Raw genomic sequence first — 7,121 nt, 5'->3', positions numbered from 1 at the left:
TAGCAACTTCCCGAGGTAGCCCCAAACGTACATTTGGTGGATTGAGCTTTAATGGAACTTTCTCACTGTCGAACAACTTCTTGAGATTCACTACATGCTCTTCTTCTCCTCGGGATTCAAAGAATCATATCGTCGACGTAGACCTCTATTTTTTATGCATCATGTCATGGAATAACGTCACCATAGCCTTCGATATGTTGCCCACATTCTTTAACCCAAATGGCATCACCTTGTAGCGAATGTTCCCCACATTGCTACGAAGGTAGTTTCTCCATATCCTCGGGGCCATCTTGATCCGATTATACCCCGAGAATCCGTCCATGAAAGAAAACAATGAATATTTTGCTTGTGTTATCTACCAACGTATCAATGTGTGGTAAGGAAAATTATCTTTAGGACTTGCTCGATTCAGTCACGATAATCCACGCACATTCGTATTTTTTGTCTTTCTTTGGCACCGGGACTATGTTAGCCACCCATTCGGATATTCGGAGGCTTGTAGGAAACCAAAGATCAAATTGCTTCTTGACTTCCTCTTTATCTTCAACAACATCTCGGGCCTCATTCGTCTTAGCTTTTGTTGAATGGGCTTGCATTCGGCTTTAATGGGAGCTTATAGACCGCTACATCTTCATCCAATCTGGCATGTCCCGATATGACTATGCGAATACATCTTTGTACTCGAGGAGCAAAGCAATCAAATTATGCCGGTGCCCCTCAAATAGAAGTGCCAATCTTCACTTCTTGTTTCCTTTCTTCGAGTTCAGATTTATTGTTTCAACGGATTCTTGATGAGGCAAAATCTGTTTATCCTCTTGTTCCACCATTCTTAGCAAGTCGAGAGACAAGACATAGTCTTGACATTTTCTTCTGACTTCAAATTCTCCTAAACAAACATTTCTCAAAATCGATTTCAGGACTCAGAACGGGTTTGTTCATCTTTGTTGACATCCGAGCACCTGAAAGTTGAATGAAAAAAGAGACTATAGAGGGCATCCAAGTATTGGAACCAACAAACGAAATGTTATGGCATGGCATGAGGCAAATGTAAGGACAAAGCTGAAATGAGAAAATGATTATGAAATTAGTGATAATGCGAAAGATCATGACAAAATGCATCTTCATTGATATTCATTTGAATGATAAAGAGCGAATGCAAGTTTACAAAGGAATTCTATTATATCTAAGGACACAATAGAATGTTAATGTTTGAGCATTACTCAGAATACTTATAAACTACAAGAAGGTTCTCGGCAGTCCAATTATTCAACATGAAACCAGGGGGACAAAGGCGTATCCTTGAGACATCTTTACTTGTGTCAGCTCCTTTGTCAATGAAATTTATACTGATGTTCTGAAAACCCTTTTCGATCATTAACATTGTGCCTTGTGCATTGTCCTGCCTCGGGTATATCATTCCCGCAGACGTAAATGTTCTTGACAAAGGAGGGAATTCCATAGGCTCCCATTCTGGTTTTCGGCCTTTTTCAATCTTTCAGTTTTCTCATTGAATTCAGCCTCCATTACTCTAGCTTGTCGGCGAGTTTTATACGAATGACGTGGTTCCAGTCTTGTGGTATTACAACTGCGAATTATATATTTTATCTTCAGCGACCGAGTATGGGATATGCAATGTATGAATGAATGTATGAATGAATGCATGAATGTCAAATGAATGTCAGTCATGAATGAATATGCAAAAATTTGGTGTTAATTTCAAGATAGCCCCTGTTTAGGCATTTCCTTAATCAAAAGAGTATTACACAATGTTTCGGTCACTCGTATAATTGACTCCTCCATTAGAAACCCGTTTTTGGCAACCAATCTTTAATCAACACCTTCCTAATATGATGCCTATAATGCATGATGAAAAACAATAAAGCAAAGACAAACAAACTTGATTAGTAATCTAATACAGGTAGAAAAACATAGAGAACTTCAACAAATCGAAATACCCGACCTAGTTTATTAAACAGACCCGATCCTCTTATATAGAAAGTGAAAATGCAAAAGGCAAGAGGCATTCCTCCGTGCACTTATTTTGGGGACTACTAAGCGGACAGAGGTTCGGCATGGCTCTAGTTAGGTGGCTCGTATGGTTCATTATATGCGGTTTTGGTTCTAGATAGGTACTCGAATTGCTGCACTATCATCTGCTAAGATTAGCACGAGCCTCGGTCATAGTCTATCACAGCTCACGAGTTCAATTCGAGGATTACATTTACTTATGCCTATGCGGAGGGACAAGTTAACTCACGAAAGCATAAGTCATATGTAACCCAAAGTATTCACTAGCTTTGTATGGAGGGACGAGTTAACTCACGAAGGCGAAGGCGTTTACTTTCACTTAAACGGACGGAGCCCGAGTAGAGAGCTCATGTTATGCAACAAAATGCACGTGCACTGTGTGGGGAGAAACTTGCAAACCTTTACGTTTTATTTAAAAACTAAACCAAACTAAAATCACAAAAATTTAAAGTGAAAAACAACCGGATAAAACAAGTTAGAATATATACAACACGATGCAAATGCATGATTTTTTTGAAAACAAAAATTTGAAGATCACGACTAAATGTTAATTTGAACAAGGAACTTTGAAAATTTTGACAACGCGAGTTTAATTCGACTCGACTCTCAAAAAGGGTCCCAATGAGTCGCCAAATTGTAGCGACGTAAAAAAATTAGTTTCGCTTGGTCGCTAATTGTGGCGATTTATTAAACATTTGAAAACCAACTTTCGATTTTATTAACAAAGGAGTCGCCATCGATCCTTTTTATAGGTGTGATCGGACACCTAATAAAATTATTTTAAAATAAAAAGAAGGCCAAATTTAGGTCTACGTGAAAGTCCAGAGAAAAATTGGGGTTCGAGTCGATTCTGCTGAGGAAGGTATTAGCACCCTCTCGACGCCCAAAATTGGTATCTCATAAACATTTGTTGACTTGATTTTCAAAATACGAGTTCAATATAATATTTAATCGTGATCCGATTGAAAAATGAGAATTTTAGTTTTCGATTTCTTTTTAGAAAGGGTGTCCTGTTTTTTAACACAAGCCGACGAATTTCACCCAACATAGCGATGAAATCGATGGCTTAATATTAAATCGGTACATTGCCTTATTTTTGAAATTAATTAAAACATGAGAAAAATATTCCTAAAGTGAGAAATTAAAAATAGATAAAGGACTAAAAAAAAATGATATCATTAATGAAAAATATTAACATGGAATACTAGAATATTAGAATAACAATAATAATGATATTTACAAAATAAAACAAATCATGTACTAATAATAAAATAGGAAAAATAATATATTTGGTAATAATAATATAAAATAATAATATGTACATAAAAATACATATATATATATGCATATAATAAAAGTATGTAATAATAATAATAATAATATCTACAATAAAAGAAAATATTAGGAACGCATTACTAAAAAATATATACATAAAAATTTACAACAATAATATAAAATAATGATATGTGCAAAAATATATATATATATACATATGTACATAAAATATACACTAATATAATAATAGTTATAATAATACTAGCAATAGTAATAATTTGTAATAATAATATATACACAATATGGTATTTAAAATATATATATATATGTATATAATAGTATTTAAGAATATATACATAAGAAATATATAACTAATGGCATTAAAAATATATACATAATATATATAAAATACCTAAAAAAAGAAGGGGAAAGAAGAGAGAAGGGAGGGAAAAGGAAATCCGCCAAGGGGGCGGTCACGGTTGATCGTCGGTCATGCCGTCGTCGTCAAGATCACGCACCACCGTGGTGTGGTAGGAAAAGTTAAATTTTTTAACAATATATGTATATATAAAGAAAGAAAAAACAATACAAAAAAAAAAAAAAATTCGAAGAAGAGGAAAAAGAAAAGATGCAACCTTTTATTGATGTTTCTTTTGTGTTCAAAATTTGAAGGATTTTATGTTTTTTTTTCAATCTTTGTAAAATCCCCTCCTCTTTTTTTTTACATGATTTTGAATGGCTTTTATAGCCATCTTTACATGATTTTCTTTTTTTTTTTCTATTTTGTAGGTGGTGGTGGTAGACAATGGGAGGAAAAATGGGGCAAGTGGGAAAGTGGTTAGGTGGCTAGGTTTTTTTATCTTTTTTTGTTAGGTTTTTCTTTTTTCTTCTTTTTTTTTTTTTGGGTTAGGTTTTTTTTGGTAGGTTTTTCTTTTTCTTTTTTTTTTCTTTGTTTTTTTTTGGGTTAGGTTTTTTTTTGGTAGGTTTTTCTTTTTCTTTTTTTTTTCTTTGTTTTTTTTTTGGGTTAGGTTTTTTTTGGGGGGGCTTAATGGGCTTTTGAATTGGGTTTGGGTAGATGTAAATGGGTCATGGGTTAAGGGTTTTAGTGGGTTTAGAGGTTTGGTTGGGTTTTCATATAATTGGGCCCGGGCAATTTGGGCTTCTACAGCTTCTGTCAATGATTCTAAAGTAAGCGAGGAGTGGATAATTTGTAACACCCCGAACCCAAGACCATCGCCGGTGTCGGACACGAGGGGTTAACGAGACAAATCCTCTTAAAGTACCGACCAATTTGGCATTTCCGGACAGGTTGGAAAACTGCATCACTGTCGCCTTAAAAATCATATCTCGAGTTTCAAAAATCGGAAACTGATTCCGTAAATTTTCCCTGAATTTAGACTCATATATCCATCCATTGATTTATTTCTAGAATTTTTGGTCGGGCCAATTGGTACAGTTTATTAGTTAAAGTCACCCATATTACAGGGGTCGACTACACTGACCTTCGCACGTTACAACTTGAATATCTCTCTGTACAGGGATTTAATACTGGTGTCGTTTGTTTCTAATGAAACTACACTCAAAATGAAATCTGCACATATAAGGCATGACTTCTAATTCTTTCTGGATAATTTATAGTAAATTTTCAAAGTCGCGACAGGGGACCCAGAAACAGTTCTGGCCCCGTCTCACGAAATCTCGAATATCTCTTAAAATACGCCTCATATGGTCGTTTCGTTTCATCCATATGAAAATAGATTCATCAAGGTTAAATTTCATAATTTATTCACTATTTAATTCTACTTCTACTATTTTTAGTGATTTTTCCATCTCATCTCGCTGCTGCTGGCAGCATCTGTTACTAAAGCAAACAATGACTATTTCATAATTCTTCCATGGCCAACTATTTCATCATACGTAATGCAACTATGGCCACCTTATCAAAATTAAGGTTTCTAAGGCTCGTGACCATAGGTTTTAGAATCACACTCAACCGACCACATAGGCCATTTTCGCATGGCTTAAAGTTTACAACCCACAATTCAACAAAACAAAATAGCCTATACATGCCAAACGTTCTCCTAGTTCAACTACGAAGACAATACCAAAAGATTTCCAGCCGGTGTGATGACTTCAACGACGGTTCCGAAACGCAAACGATACGAGTCCAAGAGACCTAAAATGGGTGACAAGAAAACACCGAGTGAGTTTATAACTCAGAAGTCATAAGCATTCATCAACCAACCATTAATAAAATTATCACAACATGAAACGATAAACAAGGCTAGGTACTCCATCCATATCGAAACTATACTATAATTCCTCGGACCTTTCGGTTCAATCTCATACCAAGTCATACATCCACATTTCATATTCTATACAATAAGATATTTGAGGCATTTTCACACACCAACTCATTTTCACCACAATCATACAATTGCAATCATCACATAGATTTAAAGCTTACCAAGCTCAACCCCGAGCATGAACATATTGCCTATTCGTCATGAGCTCAAGGTACTTACCGATCCGCTGTCCGGATTAACTCGGTAATGTCGCACACTCGAGTGCCAATTGTAATGCAAGAGCATATAGTGAATCCGCACACTTAGTGCTATATACATTTAGCTCGCACACTTAGTGCTATATAATCAAACTCGCACACTTAGTGCTGTACAATTTTAAACCCGCACACTTAGTGCCAATCTTGTCACCGTGTCCATTTATACCCGCACACTTGGTGCCGAGACCAATACCTTATGCATTTTGCTGCCTTTATACATTCAACAATGGCATCATTCCATACACATACATTTTCATTTACACATCAACTCATTTAAACACATTTGCATATATATTATGATCATTCAAATCAACACCAAATATATGCTTAATGACTTACCTCGTGTTGGGTAAAATAATTCCAAGTCGGCTACTCGATGACCTTCGTCTTTCCCTTGCTTGATTCTCCTTCTTTAACTCCTTGAGCTTAATCAATAAATCACTAGTTTAACCATCTTGCTAAACATTCATAATTCAACTACACATGCATATGTATGCTTGTATATTCGCAACCATTCTTACTAATCGCCCATTTGGTCGATTATACACCTAACCGAATATGCACCAAAAACTTGATTCAACATTACCTACATACTCACTTTAATGGCGAATATATATATATATGTACAATGTCAACTAACATCTTTTAATCACCTAATTTCATCTCATGAACATTTAATCAAATTTTCCCAATCTAGCATATATTTTCACATCCATTTGTAACATCATGTACAAACACATATACACATATATCAAAACACAAATTTTTACCTATCATGCAACAAGCATAAATCGCACTTATGAGCATGCCATGGCGAATACATCCCACACCATCCCCTTTCAATTTTTGGTCATGGTTAAACAAAGAAAACTCCATGTCTTACTCAAGAATGCTAAAAGAAATTTCAAGAGTAGTCAATCCATCATTACATGCATCATCAACAAGCTTCACATTTAGCATGCAATGGCTTTAACACAATATCAACCTTGGCCAAATACCATTTCCATGGCATAACAAGGATTTGAACCATGGGCTAACATGAACATCAAGTTAGCAACTAAAACATGCATGAATCTCATGACACAACCTCAAACATACCTTAATCTTGACACAAGTATGACCAAATCTCCTTCTAGTTCTCTTCTAAACCAAGCATGAAGCAAAAATCCTTCCTTTTTCCCTTAGTATTTTCGCCAAGATTTGAGAATGGATGAACAAATTTTCTCCTTTCTTTTCCTCTACTCACGGCAACAAA

The sequence above is a fragment of the Gossypium arboreum genome, chromosome 6 (assembly GCF_025698485.1).
Source record: "Gossypium arboreum isolate Shixiya-1 chromosome 6, ASM2569848v2, whole genome shotgun sequence".
Taxonomy (NCBI): domain Eukaryota; kingdom Viridiplantae; phylum Streptophyta; class Magnoliopsida; order Malvales; family Malvaceae; genus Gossypium; species Gossypium arboreum.
This window is presented reverse-complemented; position numbering follows the sequence as displayed.